General features: G+C 31.1%; 1 pseudogene; it reads right to left on the minus strand.

Moving 5' to 3' along the window:
• Positions 1-19,097, minus strand: part of LOC106465261 — a 76,328-nt pseudogene that overhangs the window by 30,553 nt on the left and 26,678 nt on the right.

Genomic DNA, 19,097 nt, shown 5'->3' on the forward strand with positions numbered 1-19,097 from the left:
TTACCCAATCTTCCTTTTTCTTGCCCTCAATTGTCAATGAGAGTTAAGCCTGATTTTTTTTAGTGATTATAGTAAAGCACTTAACAATTTTCATTTAATCAAATAATACACCAAAGAATATAGACTAATAACAAATTCACTTACTTCTAAAAACTTTCCTGGCTTTCTAACTATGCAACAAGAGCTGTTAGAAATTTATCCAAGCTAGTTGTTAACCTTCCCATGGGAACGATGTTGCTACCGAGAGTGACATTGACAGTTATCTGTTCAGAACACAATGTTATACAATATGCCATTTGATAGATGAAAACCTTGACTTTCTATTGGTTATAAATAATATATAATGAAACATTGTGAAAGAGAGGATGTGACAGGTGGGTGTGGCAGGAGGGGTTTGATTTTCTCTTTGATAGCTCTGTAACAAAACAAAATTGAAGGCCATAAAAATTATGGTCTATTTGAGCAATAACGATTTTATAGAGAGCATTTTACGTTTAATTTCGTACATTTTCGAGGGGGTGATGGATAAAATAGGGATGATGACATGCTAAGATAAAATTTGTCATGTATGTTACACTAGTGGAAATTCAGGATTTTTTATACATTTCCTTGTAGAATTAAGAACTTAAAACTTGTATACTATTAAAATATGGATTATTAGCTAAAATTTTATGCTATTCTAATTGGTATAACATAAAAAAAGTAGTTTAATAAAATTTTGAATGTAAGACAATAAAACCTTGTGTAATGCGCAGTAAAGGGTACCTGTGCCGATAGGGTTAAAGCATTTCTGCACCCAAGACTTAAAGAGAAACTTCTCTAATTTACCTCTAGCTTGATAGTGTTTGTTTCAGGTGCTAAATTCACTATGCACTATAAAAAATGTTAAATTCAAAATGTAAGACAGAATATTGAAGTTCTACAGCATTAACATAAACAAACTTACGATTAAACATGGGCAGCCTGGCTTGGAACTGTGGCCCAATGTTGACGTGGCTGAAATCCAAAATACATGTTGTTAATTCAAGGAAATATAAAGTAGTAACAGGTAAATCTAGTGTTATTTAAATACTCTGAGTTATATTCAATAACAATAAAATTGATGATAGTTCAAAATTTACTCTCAGAAACAACGAGAGAGACAGTTGATTATAAAGACAAAGTGCCCAACTTTCTCTTTAAAGCTACATGCATTTCATATAAATGAAGGATCTTTTAAAGTTTATTTGTGATCAAGATGTTATGAAATTACTAGAATAAACACTTCTTTCCCATTCTGTTTATCAACAATAAAAGTGTTCGGTTTTGAGGACAACTTTCACAAAACAATTTATTAGAAGAATGCTTATGTCTTAAAAGCCTAAATTGTTCCATATCACATCTGGGTGAAAATGTGAAGAAACTATGTGAGAGATATGATATTGCTTACATGTTACACCCTTACCATGTCATACTTCCAAAGATGGTGCCCACTAATGTGCGAGAGCTGGTACATTAATCAGAACATACCTCCTGTGTTTATTACTTTGAAAATAGTTACAGAAAATGTTATTTATTTATTATCAAATCTAATAATACATACCAGCTCATATGTTGATGAGTGGTTGAATTTAAGTATTTTTTATATTATGGCAAACAACATGTTAATATGTATTGTTTGTGCAATGCATAGTATCATTTGAGACAAACCTTGGCTTCATGTAATATGCCCAGTGCTTCAGTTAATCTACAGTATTGTCATTTAGTCATCTGCATCACCCTTGTTAGCAGAACCACAGTTTTTATAAGCTGCATAAAGTACTTGCAACTTCTGATATTGCAAAGGTCTGAGATGTGTCCTGATGGTGGTAGAACAGATGCCACAAGATCACAGCATCCTACCATCCTTGTTCCTGAGTAACACTGGAAATACCAGTAGCATAATGAGTGACAACCTAATGTTGTGTCAAAGGAGATCCAAATTCAAAAAGAGAGACTGATCTGTATGAGATCACACTCAAACTTGCAATGAAATAGGACATAACGTTTAATATTTGATAAGTATTCTAGAATATATGACTTCTGTTTATGCTAATAATTCATAAACACAAAGGTAGTCCTCAGAATGTAGAGAGAAGTCAGGCAATACAACTACACATCGAGTTTGTTCTAAGTTTTAACTTCTCTTGCTAAGTTCATTCCAGCAACTCAAATCACCCATTGCTATGGGAATACTTTCTTCCTTTATGTGTTGGTCATTTGCAGCCTGGATACATAGGAACAGTCTTTATATAATCTCCAATGTAAAGGACTCGTGAATCAGATGCAACTTCATCCAAGGCTTTTCATTTGTTAATCATTCATTCACATATTCAACAGCCTATTTAGGTTTGGTCTTCATTCTGGATTGGTTTTCTTCATGTACTGGATACAGCCTTTTTGCCCCTTCTTCAGGGTATATGGAATTGTAGTTTTAAGATCCATATCCTCCAATAATCCTACAATGTCAAATCTTTCTTTTGAAGCTATTTCTTAAGTTATTCAATCTTTGATGAAATATATTTATCATGATGGAGATATGATTATTCTTATATTCTTCAAGGTACAGCTCTAAGATGTTGAGAATATATCCATCTGCACCCTCAACCATCACTGGCTATGTTAGTGGCCACTGAAGATTCTACACTAGAATCTGTAATTGTTGTTCTTCTTGATGCAGATGTATGTACCAACAACATCAAAGAAAGCTGTGTCCTGATAATTTAGAGATTCTGAGAAAATGGCTTTAAGTGATTTTAAGATGAGTCCTTTATGGATGAAGTAGTGCACCACTCCCATTGTTGATACACTTAACTGCTGCTTATGTTTTTCTATGCCTTTCCAATTCTACTCTTGTTCTATACCTTTGAAGTATAAGAAGAACAAGTCTTCCATGGAGTATAAAGATGAAACTTACCACAAACTAATGTCTCCATATGCTCAACATTACCTGCAGGTATCTATTCTGTAGTCCATAAAGGACCATTATATGTCAGATCATGTCATTTTCCTGCTGCATCCAATCATAATTTTGGGGCATATTACCATCAATGTTGTAAGTACAACCTGGATTTTTTTTTGCCACTGTTTGGAACAGATATAATGAGCAAGGTGACCTAGAGCAACTAAAACCAAATCTTCACCCCAATGTATTGTTCTGTGAGGCAATTGGCTATTTTGTATCAACATTTTTCAACAGACTCGGGAGCCTTTGTTCGTCATTTTAGAATTTCATGCAAAGTTCCACAAAGGGACATCTTTGCATATCCACCTCTAATCTTGATTACATTTTTTTTCTGTACTATTCTGCAAGCTACCAATGTTTGCATACTAGTAATTATTTTTCTGTTTCTTTTTTTCTAGATTTTATTGTTATTTCCATTTTATAATCATCTCTATCTTTTTTCTGTCATTATTTCCATCTTTCAGTTGTTTGCTTCAGAATTTTGTGCATATCTGTGCATAGCATTCCTAATTTTGAACATACAGGCTAGAGGAAAGACAACTAGTCAAAAGCACCCACTGCCTACCGTAGGGATTCTCCTGTATGATCGATTATCGAGATTTAACTATCACTCTTATAGCACAACCAGGGCCCTAAAGTGCAGACTGCATTTTACAGTAATAGGCATGTCATGAGCAACAAATCTTCAGATTCACAGTCAAGTAATGCCAACCACTAGGCTATGCAAGGCCCACTGGATTTAGCATAAAGAAAGATAACAAGCTAAGAATGTCTACAACTTACGGATGGATATCTGTTTCTGGGAGATCAGTCACCTCTTCTTCAAAAAGTAAAGGTTCAGGTGCACTAACACTTACTAGAATTTGAAAACAAATGTAGAATTACAATCACATCAAGAAATAGTTATAAGTTATTTCACTACAACACTTGATCAAACAAATCTAAACAAGTTATTTCAATTTCTAAACACGTTCTAATGTACTCTTGGAACATAAATTAAAAAGTTTAACTTAATGAACTATAAGTCAGCACTCTTCTAAGATTATAATCATACTAATGCATTAAAATGTTTCCATTTTGTAAACATCTAGCCAAATGGCATTATTAAAATAATTACAAAGTTTTACAATATTCTTTTCTCTACTTGATATGATGTTATGTAAATATTTAAAAAACAAAGCATGTAAAAGCATATATTTTTATTCTGAAGCCTAAGTACATGTATCAACAAAAAAGTGACAGACAGAACACCGAAATTAAAAGCTGTGTGAAACAAATTTAATACTTCTATAATAGATTAAACCATTCCGCCAGAAAACAAACATTAGCTCCGACATTTCTGATTTTATTTTTTTCAGATCTTCTTTGCTGCAACTTTTACTATTTGCCAAATGAGACAACCAGCAAAGAAACTTAATAACATTTATGCTTCGTTAACTTACCCATAATAAACCATAAAGTTTAAACAAACTCTCACCTCTGCGACTTAAGAGGAAGCTTGGAGTAATAGGTGCAGATTTTGGTGTAAGACTGCCTGACCCTGGCAAGATGTGCCAGAAAAGTCTAGAACCATTTCTAACAGGACTTAACATTGGTGGTGGGGTATAGGGTGGAGGACTTGACGTCTTATTCTCATACCCTACAGAGTCTCTAAGACGTGGAGATCGAAGTCGACTATGAAAACCGGTAGTACTTACATGAGGTGGTATGTAAAGTGGCTGTTTAAAAAACAACAACATTAAACTTAAATGTTTCCTATCCAATACATTTTGATATAAATAATTTAAAAATAAAGAACTTATCCTAAAACAATGACTTTTCTGTCTAATCTGCAAACACAGACATTTTCGATATTTAAGGAAGAAAATCTTTATCAAATTGATATTTAACTTATAGAAATTCATAACTTATTTTCTATACAGAATACTGCTAACCTGAAATAACTTATTTATCATCTGTATTTATTCAATTTAGTGATTATCTGTGCAATGTCTTTTGTTTTAGTGCTCTTGCAAACTAAAAGGAAAATTACAATCAAATACACGGGCATAGATTTTCTTTTGCTTCAGTTGGTAATACAAATTTTTTATCAAGAAAAACAAAATACAGTATAGAGTAAATAGAACATAATATTTGCATGTATGTACGTAACACGTTTCTTTGAATGAAAACATTTTTTGCTAAATCCATTTTTCTAAAGCCTGCATTACCAGTTACTGTTCAAATACAGACACACACTAGTAAATAATTTTTCTGATTAGTAAATAGAGGATTCTGAAAAGAACTGTCACTGTTTAAATTTGGGTCAATAATTTAATTTTTATATAATAAAGTCAGGAAAAATAAAAAATACAACAATACTACGTATTCTAGATATCAGTATAACTTGTATTTCATAATGAAATGAAGAGCATAAGTTAATATATATTATATAACTGTTCTTAAAAAGAAAATGTATAATTTCACTAATACAATCATAATTTAGATTGAAATTGTTTCAAGTTGTGCTTTTGTTAATTAATTGAAAATGTTGTATAGTGTGACAATACATAACCCATATGAAACTGTGCATGATTTTTAAACCATTAAGGGTCTCATATAACCATCAATTCAAAAAGTTTCCAAGACTTATAAGGACTCCTACATCAAAATTCATCTAAAACACATTCACAAGCCTAAGATCAAATGACCAATAACCTGAAATTTCCAGTCAATTTTGTAATTTGGCTCATCATTACATTGAGTTGAAATCAACATATAAATGAGAATATTTCTCACCCAACTTTTCCACCTAAACAGAATTTTCAATTGCTATAATGATATTTAAAACCCACAACTATATTATATAATAAGTCAATAGTAATAAGTAGCAGGGTTAGTAGGCATATGACTGATAAAAAAAAGAGTCAACTGACTGGTCAAATATTTATTTTTTATTTCAACTGCAGTCATTGAATTTAATGTAAATAACAGAAATTTCATGAAAATAAAGAAACAGTTTATGGCTTGTCTTGATCCTTCAAGTCAACAATAAAGCCAGTGCTACTTATATCTCTACCTTTCTGATGCTTTGTACTGTAAATAAATAATTATTATGAATTTATATTGCACGCTTCAAAATACATATTTGTTGGCTGCATAAAACTGAAGGACATTATAATACTGTATAGTAGAATATCACATTTTATAAAAGGTTTCAGTGGGTGAAAAGCAGGAGCTCATTAATTATACATATTATATTAATATATATACAATATTTACAAAGTATGGGAAAATGTAAGAAATATTATGCTATGACACAATAAATACAGTTTTTTATTGTTTGGATTGAAAAGTCATTTTGAAGTCCAATAATAATTGTGTAATTCCAAGACTTTCCAATATTCAGAGGGAGGATTTTGAAGCCTGAAAATTAATAAAAAATACAAATGTAAGCTAATGTGCAGGTGTTTAGAGTATTTAATATGTTTTAGCTTAATTGACTATTTCTGACAACTCAAAAGATAAGCAGTCAACTCACTTGTCAGTTGAACAATTTGCTAACCTAGATAGATAACACCATTAAGCAGAAACCCTTATTGTATACTGTTGCTTTCTTTTCTACTCTGCACTTCACTGTACCCTTGACAAAGTTGCATCATATTAATAACTAATGTACGTAAGCATCTGACACTGACTTTAGTGACATTACTATAAGTTGTATGCCTTCACATTTGTATGCTGACTTCCATAAAAGAAAAAAAAAATTTAATAAGACAGAGTGATTTAAGGGTCCAAGATGAAACAATTTATGAATGTTTATAAAAATACAGCCAAAATAAACCATATATTAAAAGACAATTTTCATCTGATTTCTTTTTCCACCCGTCTGCCATATTGGATTTATGACAACATAAATATGGCCATATCTTATTATGTTAAAATGCAAAAGAGAGGAAGGAAATGCTAACCATATATTAATGTGTTTAGAAACTACACCTGATGAGCTCTTTAATAACCTAGAATATTCTCAGATTAGTGGATGTGCACTCACTTTGTCACCTGGTATAATGATATAGGTATAAGAAACAACAACAGATCTTCATGACTGCCCATGAAGGAATACTATCAATGAAAGCATGCTTTATCTTTTTACTCCAGTATAGAAACCTCAATTCTATTAATTAGAATGTTCATTTATACATGTTCAAAGCTGATGAATTTCCTAAATATTATAACGAAGCTATAAAATTATCATTTCATGAAAAAAAAAAGGAAGAGTCTATAGTATAAAAACATATAATGTATTACTGGTCAAAGCAGAAGTATACTAAATAATAATAAAATACAACCTACTGCTTCAATAACACAAACAAACCTAGAGCAAGTGCAATGTAAGTTGAATCATTATCCTTCCTTCCCTATTGAATTTTATTCTTTCAGCTGTACTACAATGTTTATTTGATTTCTTAGAACCACAACAGCACAAAAATTTTTTATACAACATCTAGCACTATAATAAAGTTTGGAGACAGCTCAAATGAATTACGAAAAAAAAACACTTTATTACAAGTACTACATTTTCATTATCCATTCAAGACATCTCCAAACTTTATTATCCCGAAATGGGTTCATTGTCTCCAAACATATCAGCACTGTTTTTATGGGTGGGGATGGAAGACAAAGCTCCTCACAATGTATTTCAACTAATAAAATAATACTACAATTTTCAATGGTGAGGTCTTGTGTTACTTGAGTATTATTTTGTTCCTAATGATGATGATTTAAGTAAAAAATATTCATACACCATCAAATCCAAAAAAATCATCTTTTCTCATTCTGACCACAAAATATGGGTATCTTTATGACAACTTTAATCAAAAATGCTAAATATTTGGAAAATGAAACCAAAACAAGAAGAGTCTTTGGCATAAGGTTTATTTTGGTACTATTTTCAAAGCCTTTCATAATGAGTCCATACTTAAATAAAAAAACTGAACGATAAATAAATAAAACAATGTAAGTGGAATATAAAGTTCTTGTAATTTTTCCCACAAAAAAAACAACTTAAAAATTAGGAATAGCATCCTCTCAGTGCAAAAATAATATGCAAGAATTATATTTTATTATGGTGTGAAAACTTTTTTACAAGCTGCTGAAATAAGATTAGATTTAATTATACTTGTCTTATGACTTGTCTCAATACAGATTTTTAGTTATTTGGACTACGGACTGAAAGTTGCTCTTACCCAGTTCAGACTGAGTAGCTAATAGGAATTATTTTAAGGCACTTGTGTCTTAGAAAGCCAGTTAAATTATAATAGTTATTTGCTTTGAATGTGTTATTATTCTGTATTCTTACGTGTATTCTTCAAATACATAAAAATTATTTAATGTCCTAGAACCATCACTATAAAAAATAAGCTAAATTTCGTTAGCAGGCTGACAGCATAAAAAAAACAAGAAGCCAAATGTAAGTAATATGTTTTTCATGTATATTCTTTTATTTATTGAATAAAAGTAGCTAAAATGTAAAAATTAGAAGTTTGTTAGGTTATATAAATTTAGATTAAGTAAGATACTGAAAAATAAAAATAAATTTCTTCATGAGGTATGCTCTCAAGTAGCTTGTGCATTGTGTCAATCAATACCATAACTTAAGCTGTTTAAACAGGTAACTTGAGCTTGTATCAGAGGATTATTCATCAGACAGATTCAAAGGGTAATAAAACAATAAAATTAAGTAGAAACAGATCTATACTGTTACTAGCATTAAGCTATTTTGGCTAAACAATTGTAGGTTTCTGTTAAAATCTGTAGTAATTCTAGAAAAAAAAGAAAAAAGTTAATTTAGATTTATTTTTTATCTTTTTTGTGGGGGTTACAAGATCAGTCAAATCAACTAAGTTTACACAAAGTTATAGGGTAGAGAAAGTTACAGATAAAATATACAGTTTTACTAAATAAGAAACCTCCCAAAACATCTGATATTTGTTTAGGAGGTTTTAGAGGTTACACAAATGAAAACTTTAAGTTGAACAAAAGTATTTTTAATCTAGACAATCATCTTGTACTGGACCAGTCAACACTCTGACTCCATACATTCATAGACAAATCACTAATAAAAATACTTAATTAAAAAATCTGATATTTTGTACACAAAAAACTTGCAATGTTTACTACAAGTTTACAGAATTTTGTGAAGGTTCATTATGTACTTTCAGAGTTATAGTATGTATACTTTAATGGCAGTTACAAGGTCATGTAAAATACACGAACCTGTGTCCATAGGGTTAAACAAAAGCTTAATTCCCTTTCTAACATACTAGCTTTTGGGCCTGGCATCTTTCTAGCTCAATACTTAGAATTTTCTAGACATACATGAACTGCTGACTCTATGCACACTGGTGTGCAGTCAAGAACAGTTGAATGTAATGTTTCTGGGTGAGATAATACAATGACCTTATTTTCTACAGTTGTTAATGGTACTTAAACACAGAAATTACTACAAAATATTATCATTGGAACTATCTAATAGTGCTCAATAATTTATTTTCTCTGGAACATTACGAGTCAATGAGCTGATACAGTAAGCTAATACTCTTTTCTTAATTTTTGTTCTTAATCCAATATCTTATTTAACACTCTTGCTACGGGTTTGGTCAAATCGGCTAAGTTCATGACACTAAATTGAACTATAACTTCTAATATATTTTGTGTATCTTTGCAAAATTATTCAAGCTTTCAATAATCAATAAGAGGCATTTGTAGACAAAAAAATCAGAATTTTTAATGAAGTATTTTCACTTAAATTTCTCTGAGTGCAAAGTAATTTTCATGTTAAAATTAAAAATACTTTTCTTCACCTCAAAAATCTCAAATTTCATTTGTTTAACCTCTAAATCCCCCTAAATAAATTTCAAACATTTTTATTTCAATAAAACTTAATATTTTATCAGTTATTTCCTCTACTTTAACTCTACACAGGGTTGTTAAATTTAACCGACCTCATAATCACAAAAAAAAATTAATTACATTTTTTTTCTTTCTAGAATGACTTGAAATTTTAACATGAAGGTACATATGTTTATCCTAAATATCTTTAAACTCAAAACAGTATACATCTGTTTATACTTAAATTTTATTGTTTTATTGCCCTTTGAACCTGCTTAACTACTATTTGTGACTTATAAGTTATAAATCACTTTGCGAACATGTAACTCTTGTTACCTTATCAATTTATATAATGCATGAGCTACTCGTGAGTGTACCTCAAGAAATATTTATTTTTATTATTCTTTATTTTAAAAATGTTAACCATATTTAACCTAAAATGTTTCCAATTTTTTACATTTTAGTTTCTTTTATAATAATAAATAAATAATACACCTGAAAATCAAGAAATAAAGTACTTACCTGGTCTGATTTTCTAGTTTATGGCTCTGTAACCAAATAAGATTGAAGGGTATAAAATTTATAGTTTGTCTATGTGATGACAATGTTATAATAAGTAATTTATGTAAATTTTGTCCTTGAAGGGGTGGTAAATAAATTAAAGACGAGATATATAGACAACAAATGTCACAATTCTCATATTAAGGGAAATTTGTTTTTTTAAATATTGCCTTATAAGATTATAAACTTATATAATACTAACATTTAGACTATTATTTTGATGCCAAGTTTTTCATATCCCATGATAATAAGGAACTAAGTAAATTTTGAATGTAGCTCACTAAAACCTTGTGACATGTGCAGAAAAAAGGGATGTCCAAACGGAAAGAGTCAAGCCACTACGAAGAATTAACAAACACAATATAATACACTTTTTTGTTGTTTATAGGCATCTCTAATAACTAAAAATGAAAAAATTTTCTTCTCACACAGCATTGCTCTTGGCTGAGAACATTAACTACTAAGTCACATACAGGTCAAATGTTATAAATGGAAAAACTGACACAAATTAAAAATAAAGAAGGAAACTGTTTCTAACCTCTGGTCTATGTTTTCTCTTCCGACGAAGAGGGCTTGGAGGGAGACTATCCGGACTGAGAAAAACATTATCATCATCATTACTCTCATCCAACATTCTACAAGGGGAACTGACAGATAAACCTGATGGAACTGACAAAAAATGTACTTTAGAACCAGTGGAAGTTAGTGAAATACACGTTTCTGAGGCACTTTGAGCAACTGTTGGCTCTTCAAGAGGCTGACCATGTAGATCCTGCTTTTCTTGAACATTAAGTACAATATCACCCTGCACTAAATTCACAGAACTACCATCAGCACCATGAAGAGTACAGAAATCAAGGGTATTTGTCTGATGGTCTGAATTAACATCTAATGTTAAGGCATTTTCTGTCCTTAAGAAGTCCTCAGCAATTAAAAAGGATTCTTTGGCATCTTCCGTAAGTGGTGGGGGAGAATGAGCAGATTCTGTGTTGTTCAATTGTTGCTGCTGAAAAGCTTCAGCTGCTTCTGCAAAAATACTGGTAGAAAAGATATCATGAGAGAAAAAGTCTGTTGAATTTAGTTGAGTAGGTGTAGTAGGAGTTGATGCTGCATGAAACACCTCAAGCATCGGAGGCGGGTCACCTGGATCAGAACCAGTTCGGCCTGTCCTTTTAAATACAGCTTTTTTTCTAATTAGGTCAGCTAAAGCATTATTAATAGAACTTGCACATGGACGTTTGGGTGGGATAAAGTGATCAGAATCGAATGTCTACGAGTTTTTTCTGTTGGAGGCTTAGGAATCCTAAATTGTTGCTTCAGGTCTCCAATTTCTTTTTCAAAGTCAGAAGATGGAAGTGTTGTTGTAGGAATAGAGGCATCACTTGAAGGAGCACCACTAAAAGCACCTGGGTCTGAAATAGGAAAATTAGTAAAAACTGGACTATCTTGGGGAATAGGACTCAACATAGGCATTTGAGGTGTATGTGCCTGAACCTGTGGTGATAGTGCAACCTCTGAACTTTGCTGAACAGCCTGCTCCAAAGGTGGAAATGTAAATTTTGTTCCTTCAGTCTTTACTACAAAAACTGCAGAGGTTGAGTTTTCATGCCCTATGTTAGCTCTTTTTTGATTAATTTTTTCCTCAATCAGTGCACGAACATTCATACTGGCTGTTTGTAATGGTGGATTGTGCCCACTTCCTTCTTGTTTACGCTCAGCTTTCTTTAACTCCGTCTCTTGCTGAATTAAGAAAAAAAAAAACAACATAGGTATTCACAATGTTTTACACAAAGTATAATCATGCATAAAAAAACCCAAACAGAAAGGTCTCATTTCTTTCATTTGAGTTCTAGAAAGGGAAGAAAATGGTTATCTGCAAACGTTACCTTTTATTGTTAAACATTTCACATAAATACTATCCAATTCCAATACCAGAATGTACGAAATGGAGGAACAATATGCATCTGAATAACTAACTTTCAGCATCATGCAGGGAAAAATATGTTTTCATCTATAATAATTTATTTGGTCACCTTTAACTACTAATTAGGTAATGAATCACACATATAACACAGTGGTTTATTTATTTTAAAAATCCTCACCTCACTCAAAGAAATTAAATCCTAACAAGATTGAAAGAAAAATATTTTAATTACATAATCTAAGCTTGACTTCTTTTCAGTTTCATATGGAACTTGTCAAGTTTGATTAACATTTCAGAAAATATACAAGTACGTTATTTAAGTGTTCAAGATTATTATTATATACTACACCCTTTCATAAAATTGCAAAAATATGTACAAAATAATATACCATAAGAAAATAAAGGTTCTGATGACTACCAAGCTTTAACATGATCAACCAGTCCACTGTGGATCACACAATGATTAGAAGAAAAAAAAAGGAACAGATGTACAGTACAAACTGGAACAGACTGGTTTGTTTAGTTTAACATAAAAATGCTTCTTTGCAGGTACAAATTCACCCTAACCTATGACTACTGAAGAACAAATTGAGAGCATGCGGAATGCTGATTGGGAAGTCCGACTTTGTTTTATAGTTCCAAATAATATGCACCGACGTTAAATTTAATAAATGAATGTTATAATAACAGGATATATATTTGCTGGAGGATAAAAAAAGAAGACTACTAAAATTACTTCTGAGTTAAATGACACGAGTTACAATAAAATACATATATGTTTGAATTTATACTCTTCTGAACATAGGCAAGTTAGAAGTGAATTAATACAGGTGATCACATCAAAGAAATCATTAGTGAATGAAAATATTATTAGAATCTTTAACTGATTAAATAAAGACAAAATATATAAAAGTGTAGTCTTAATGGGCATACAAATTCTATATACATGATCTTTTTTTTTGCTGCAACAATAAAAAGCTGAAAATTAATTATGCTCAAAACAGAATTCTAAAAAAACAACTACTATGTATCAGTTAACCCTTTTTTTCTATAGATAATAAACTTTACCACAAGCATCACCAACTAGAATTTCCTTGTTAGCTGTTTCTACTATGAGTTAAAAAAGTACACTTTCCATGTTAGCCACTTCTACTATGATTTACCAACTACACCTTTCCTTGTTAGCTGTTTCTATTATTACTTATCAGCAAGGCCTTTCTGTATTAACCATTTTCTAAAACCTCCTAAATACATTTCAAACGTTTGTTTTCAGTAAAACTTTATATTTTATCCATTATTTTCTCTACTCTAACTCTATATGGAGTTGGTCAATTTGACCAACCTCGTAACCACCACAAAATAAAAGCAAAATAAATCTAAGTTACCACTTTTTCTTTCTAGAATGACTTCAAATATGATTATTCTATGTTTTTACTATGCACAACATTATGTGACAAATGTTGGGTAGTTTTTGAAAAAGCTACAACAAAGAGTGAAAATTTCTGAAATATAAAATTTTGGGTTAGAGCCTGGTTTTATAGTCCCCTCAAAACAGGGTTCTCATCTGATATATACTTCCTCACACTATATCCATGATAAAGTTTCTTCTGGGAAGTATAGAAATTTACTGCTAGCTACAAAGGAGCTACGGTTTGCTACTTGACCAGACATGTGCAACTAAGAAACTTTTTTAATCTGACTTTTTATCATAGTAATAAACTAGTACTTCTTGTATATGTATTATTGTATTTATCTCCCAAGCATAAAACTATTTAACCCTATAAAATACATGAGTTCATATACACATTTGCACACGTTAAGTACTTATACTGTAACTTTTAATGCACAAAATTTGGTAGACTTTTAGTAAATATCACAAATCTTTTGTACAGAAAAAATCGAATCGTTTAAATCAAAAATGTTAATTAAAGATTTGTTTGTGAATATATTGAGTCTGTTTCGTTACTAGTACAATTTTGAAATGATTTTCATGTTCTGATTAAAAAACAATTCTTCATCCCAAAAATCATTTGTGTAATCTTTAACACCTCCTAAATACATTTCAAATGTTTATTTTCAGTAAAACTTTATATTTTATCCATTATTTTCTCTACTCTAACCCTATACAGAGTCGGTCAATTTGACCAACCTCGTAACCACTTAAAAATAAAAATCAAAATAAATCTAAATTACCATTTTTTTTTTCTAGAATGACTTCAAATTGTAACAAGAAACTACATTCGTTTATCCTAAGTAGCTTTAGACTTGTAACAGTGTACATCTATTTATACTTAAATTTCATTGTTTATTACTCTGTGATTGACCTTTGAACAACTAACTACTACCATTCATGTCAATATAAGTTATAAATTACTTGGGAAACATGGAGCTGATGTTATGCTATTGAATTACATTATCCATGAGCTACTCCAAGTCCGAGCTGCTCCCATGCTTGCCTTGTTAAACATTTTATTATATTATTACTTATTTTACCTAAACTAACCTAAAGAGACCCATAATTTTATGTGTTAGTTACTTTTGTAATAATAAATAAAGAATAAATATGAAAAACACACAAAAAGCAGACAATTTCCCCATTACAAATTTCCTAGTTTTCTAACTATATGAGACAAACCGTTCATCCAAGCTAGTAGTTATCTTTCCTGTGGGAACGAAGCTTGTACTAACTGAAAAATTTACAATCCTCTGCTCAGAAAACAATACGTCATTCATCATTTGCTAGATGAAAACATTGGCTTTCTATTGGTTATACATAATATAGAATTAAACGTAAGAGAGAACTATTAACAAATCTTGAAAGAAGGGATGTGACAGGTGGGTGTGGCAAGAGGGGTCTGATTTTCTATTTGACAGCTCTGTAACCAAACAAAATTGAAGACTATTGGTTTGTCTTACCAATTATGATTTTATAGTGAGCAATTTAGGTTAACTTTTGTACTTATTGGAGGGGTGGTGAATAAAATACAGAAGAGAGGATGCCTAGAGAAAATATGTCACATTTCTCACACTAAGAGAAATTCAGGTTTTACTTAAATATTGCCTTATACAATTAAGAACTTAAAACTTGTATACTATTAAAATATGGATTATTAGCTATGATTTTATGCTATACTCATTGGTATAACATAAACAAAATGTAAATTAACTAAATTTGGAAAACAACTCACTAAAAGACAATGACTGTGCAGTTAGATCCACCTGTCATGAAAGTGTTACCCGATATTCAAATTTAACAGGAGTATAAAACTGAACTGTTCATTGTTTTGTACATATTTCCAAATTTGTCAATTTGAAAAAGCCAACTGAATGAAATGGAATATTTTTTTTACAGAAATGTCTCATAAGAGGCATCAAAATAACATACTTGTTGATTATTAGCAACATTCAAGCAAATATTAATAAAAGCAAGATACAAGGAGATTTTTAAACATTTCAAAATGTTAATGGGTTTACTTTGCTGGGTTGAGTTATATTTTTGGAAATCATCAAGTAGGTTGTATTTAATTCTACTATTTAGTTCAAAATCTAACTTTCTAGTTTACTTTTTTTTTCTTTTCTTCAGTTAAGGAGTCGTTGAAAGTGGAAATTCCCCTAAAGAAACTTAAATAAACTAAACTAAGTCAATGCTAGCATTGCTGGGTTGTTTTGGGATTGCATTGACAAATATAAGAACTTATACCTATGTAAACTACCTCATTTATTATACAATAATTTTTCTTTTTTACTATGAAGTTGGGTGCCCTCAAACCCCATCAACCCAAAAATGGTTGTTTTTTGGCATGAAATACAGGTTGAATTAGATCACAGGACATAATCGATAGGTTTCATAAATTAATGCACACACATACCTAAAGTCCTAACAAAATCTAAACACAAAATTTACATACTTTTTTGAAGTAACCACCATGAAGTCTCATGTGACCATTTAAAGCTGGTATGTTTTTGAATTTCCTCTGGCATAAACTGCATTCAACAGGCTTTGGTTCAGAGCTGAAAATATTCATAATTACCTTATTTGTATTTGGTTAAATGCAAAAACTATTTCAACAAAACATAAAACAATTTAAATAAAGTTATACCATGCAATCTGACAATACTTTTAAGTTTTACAGGTGTAGTAAAACTGACCTAAAACAGTTTTACTAGATTTTTTTTGCTTAAATTGAAATTTCACTTAGAACTGTAGTTCTCAATCTGTGGTCTGCAGGCCTTTAGGGGTCCACAATGATAAAGACTGACCATATTATTTATTCTAGTGCAGGGATATGCAACAACTATCTGCACCAGCCATCCCTAATTTTGAAGTGAAAGACTAGATGAAAGACAGATGGCTAGTCATCATGATTTACTGCCAACTTCTGGGCTACTGTTGTCAAACCCACTAGTGGGATTTTTTGGTGGTAACAGGACCCAAACCCTGGACCTCAGATCCACATTCTGGCATAACTACTGGGTTGCAATCTGCCCTAAGTTCAATGAAAATAATTTTTATATGAAATTTCATTAATTAACATACTTATTTCTGTAAGTGCTACATTTATACACTGTAGGATCAGCTTTCACATACAAACAAACCGGAATATCCATGAGGTTACCTTTGGCTCAAGAAGGGGGCTTTATGAGGGAAATAAATTTGAGAACCACTGACTTAAAACACAACAAAGGATCAAGTTGGTAATTTCTTAAAATATAACACAATGACTCACACACAAAACAAAACTCTACTAACTTGATTCCTGAATTTGTGGGTGTGGAGTTCTGTATGCTGTAGGATTTGTCCTGAAAATAAGTTTAAAAAATGAATTCTCAATGAATATAAACTTAACCAAATCTTAAAAGTATAAATTTTCATAATTTTAAGAAAACTTGTGCATATTTTAATGATAAAAGTATTAAAAACATACATATATCACTTTCAGAACTTTATCTACTGTAAGTTCAAAATTAATATACTAAGACTGATCTCAAAGGTTATTAAAGCTCCTGTTATTAACTGGAAAATGGCACAGTTCATAAAATTATTTGTACGACAATAAGTTTTTACAATGGACATCTTTTTTGTAATAAAATTCTAACAGTTTAAAAGCATGTTTACAATATTTCATTGTTGTATTTAATTAATTCATTCCATATGAATTAAGCCACTAGTGTCACTGAGGTATATGGACATAATACTGACTTCTAAACTTATAATTAACATGGATAAATATACAACAACCTTCAAAATTATGCCACATTATTACCTGTTTTTAATTTAAACCTATTTTCTTTCACTCTGAACAAAAGCATAATTTCACATTCTTAGAACTAAAATGAACTTCACATAGTTACTTACCTCTGAAATACTGAAAATACATTACTTGATTAATTGCTCTCATGCTGTCAAAAATCATGTGACTAAGTTCTGAATGTCTTTAATACAATTCAGAGTATGTGTCAACTTATCCAGAGTTTTCAATTCTCCCACAACCTTTTGTGTATGTGTCAGGAGAACATACACAAATTCTCCTTTCTCACCATAATGCAGGTTTTTTTAGTTGTAGTTGTAATGGAAAACCATATTTCTCTAAATTGTGGAGAGGTAGGTCGAAATGTATATCAGAGGTAATCCATTTGATATTAATTTTAATTCTAGAATGCAAAATTTAACCCAAGTAGGCTTACTTCTAAAATACTAAAAGCCATAATGCAACACTGAGAAAGAAGAGGGAACTAGAGCATGCCATAAGGACCAATGGTTCAACAAAAGATGTGATTAAGCAGAATTTTACAAAATCCCAAACTAGAGTGAAAATCAATGTACTGGATTTGTGGGAGAATTAAGTGGAGTGGACCAGATTCATACGAGACTGGACCAAAATTAGGACACTCAGAAAGAAAGGCATTTTTCTCAGCATGTAAATCACCATCCTAGAAGGCATTTATGTGCCTGTGAAGCCATGCACATTCTCAAGTGTGAGCACAGATGGTGGTATAACAGATAATCATGCACAGAGTGCAATGTGTTTTATCCTGTACATCAATGAGGAGACACAATGGACTAAGAACCCTACATTTTCATATGAAAACACCAGCTAATTCATTGGGCACCCAGACAGGGCTCAGGATGGATTAGACAATACTAGGACACATACAATGGGAACACCAAATATGGTTAAAAAAACGAAAAATATAATGGGTTTCCCATCCTGGTTGGAGCTATGGAACATCAGATGTAGAACAGTTGTGTTTTCTCAATGGGGTGGAAAGAGATACCCACTGAGGCATCACCCTTTCATGGGGCATCAGCACAGAGAGTGGAATTTTGTTTAAGATAATTGCAGAGGTATCTATAAGATGTGATAATCCCAACTGGATGAATACATTCAAACAGTGTCTCATATTAACCCTATTGCCCTGGGTAGCCTTTACTGCACATGATACAAGGTTTTAGCGTCTTATATTCAAAATTTTATTAAGCCACTTTTTATTTATGTTACACCAATTAGAATAGCATAAAATCTTAGCTAATAATCCATATTTTAATAGTATACAAGTTTTATGTTTGTAATTCTACAAGGGAATATTTAAAAAATTCCAAATTTCTACTAGTGACCCATGAGACACATTTTGTCTTAGCATGTCATCATCCCTATTTTATCCATCACCCCTAAAAAATGTATCAAATTAAACATAAATTACTCTATAAAATCGTTATTGCTCAGACAAATCATAACTTTTATAGTCTTCAATTTT

This window comes from Limulus polyphemus, unplaced genomic scaffold (genome assembly GCF_000517525.1).
Source record: "Limulus polyphemus unplaced genomic scaffold, Limulus_polyphemus-2.1.2 Scaffold1888, whole genome shotgun sequence".
NCBI classification, from domain to species: Eukaryota; Metazoa; Arthropoda; class Merostomata; order Xiphosura; family Limulidae; genus Limulus; species Limulus polyphemus.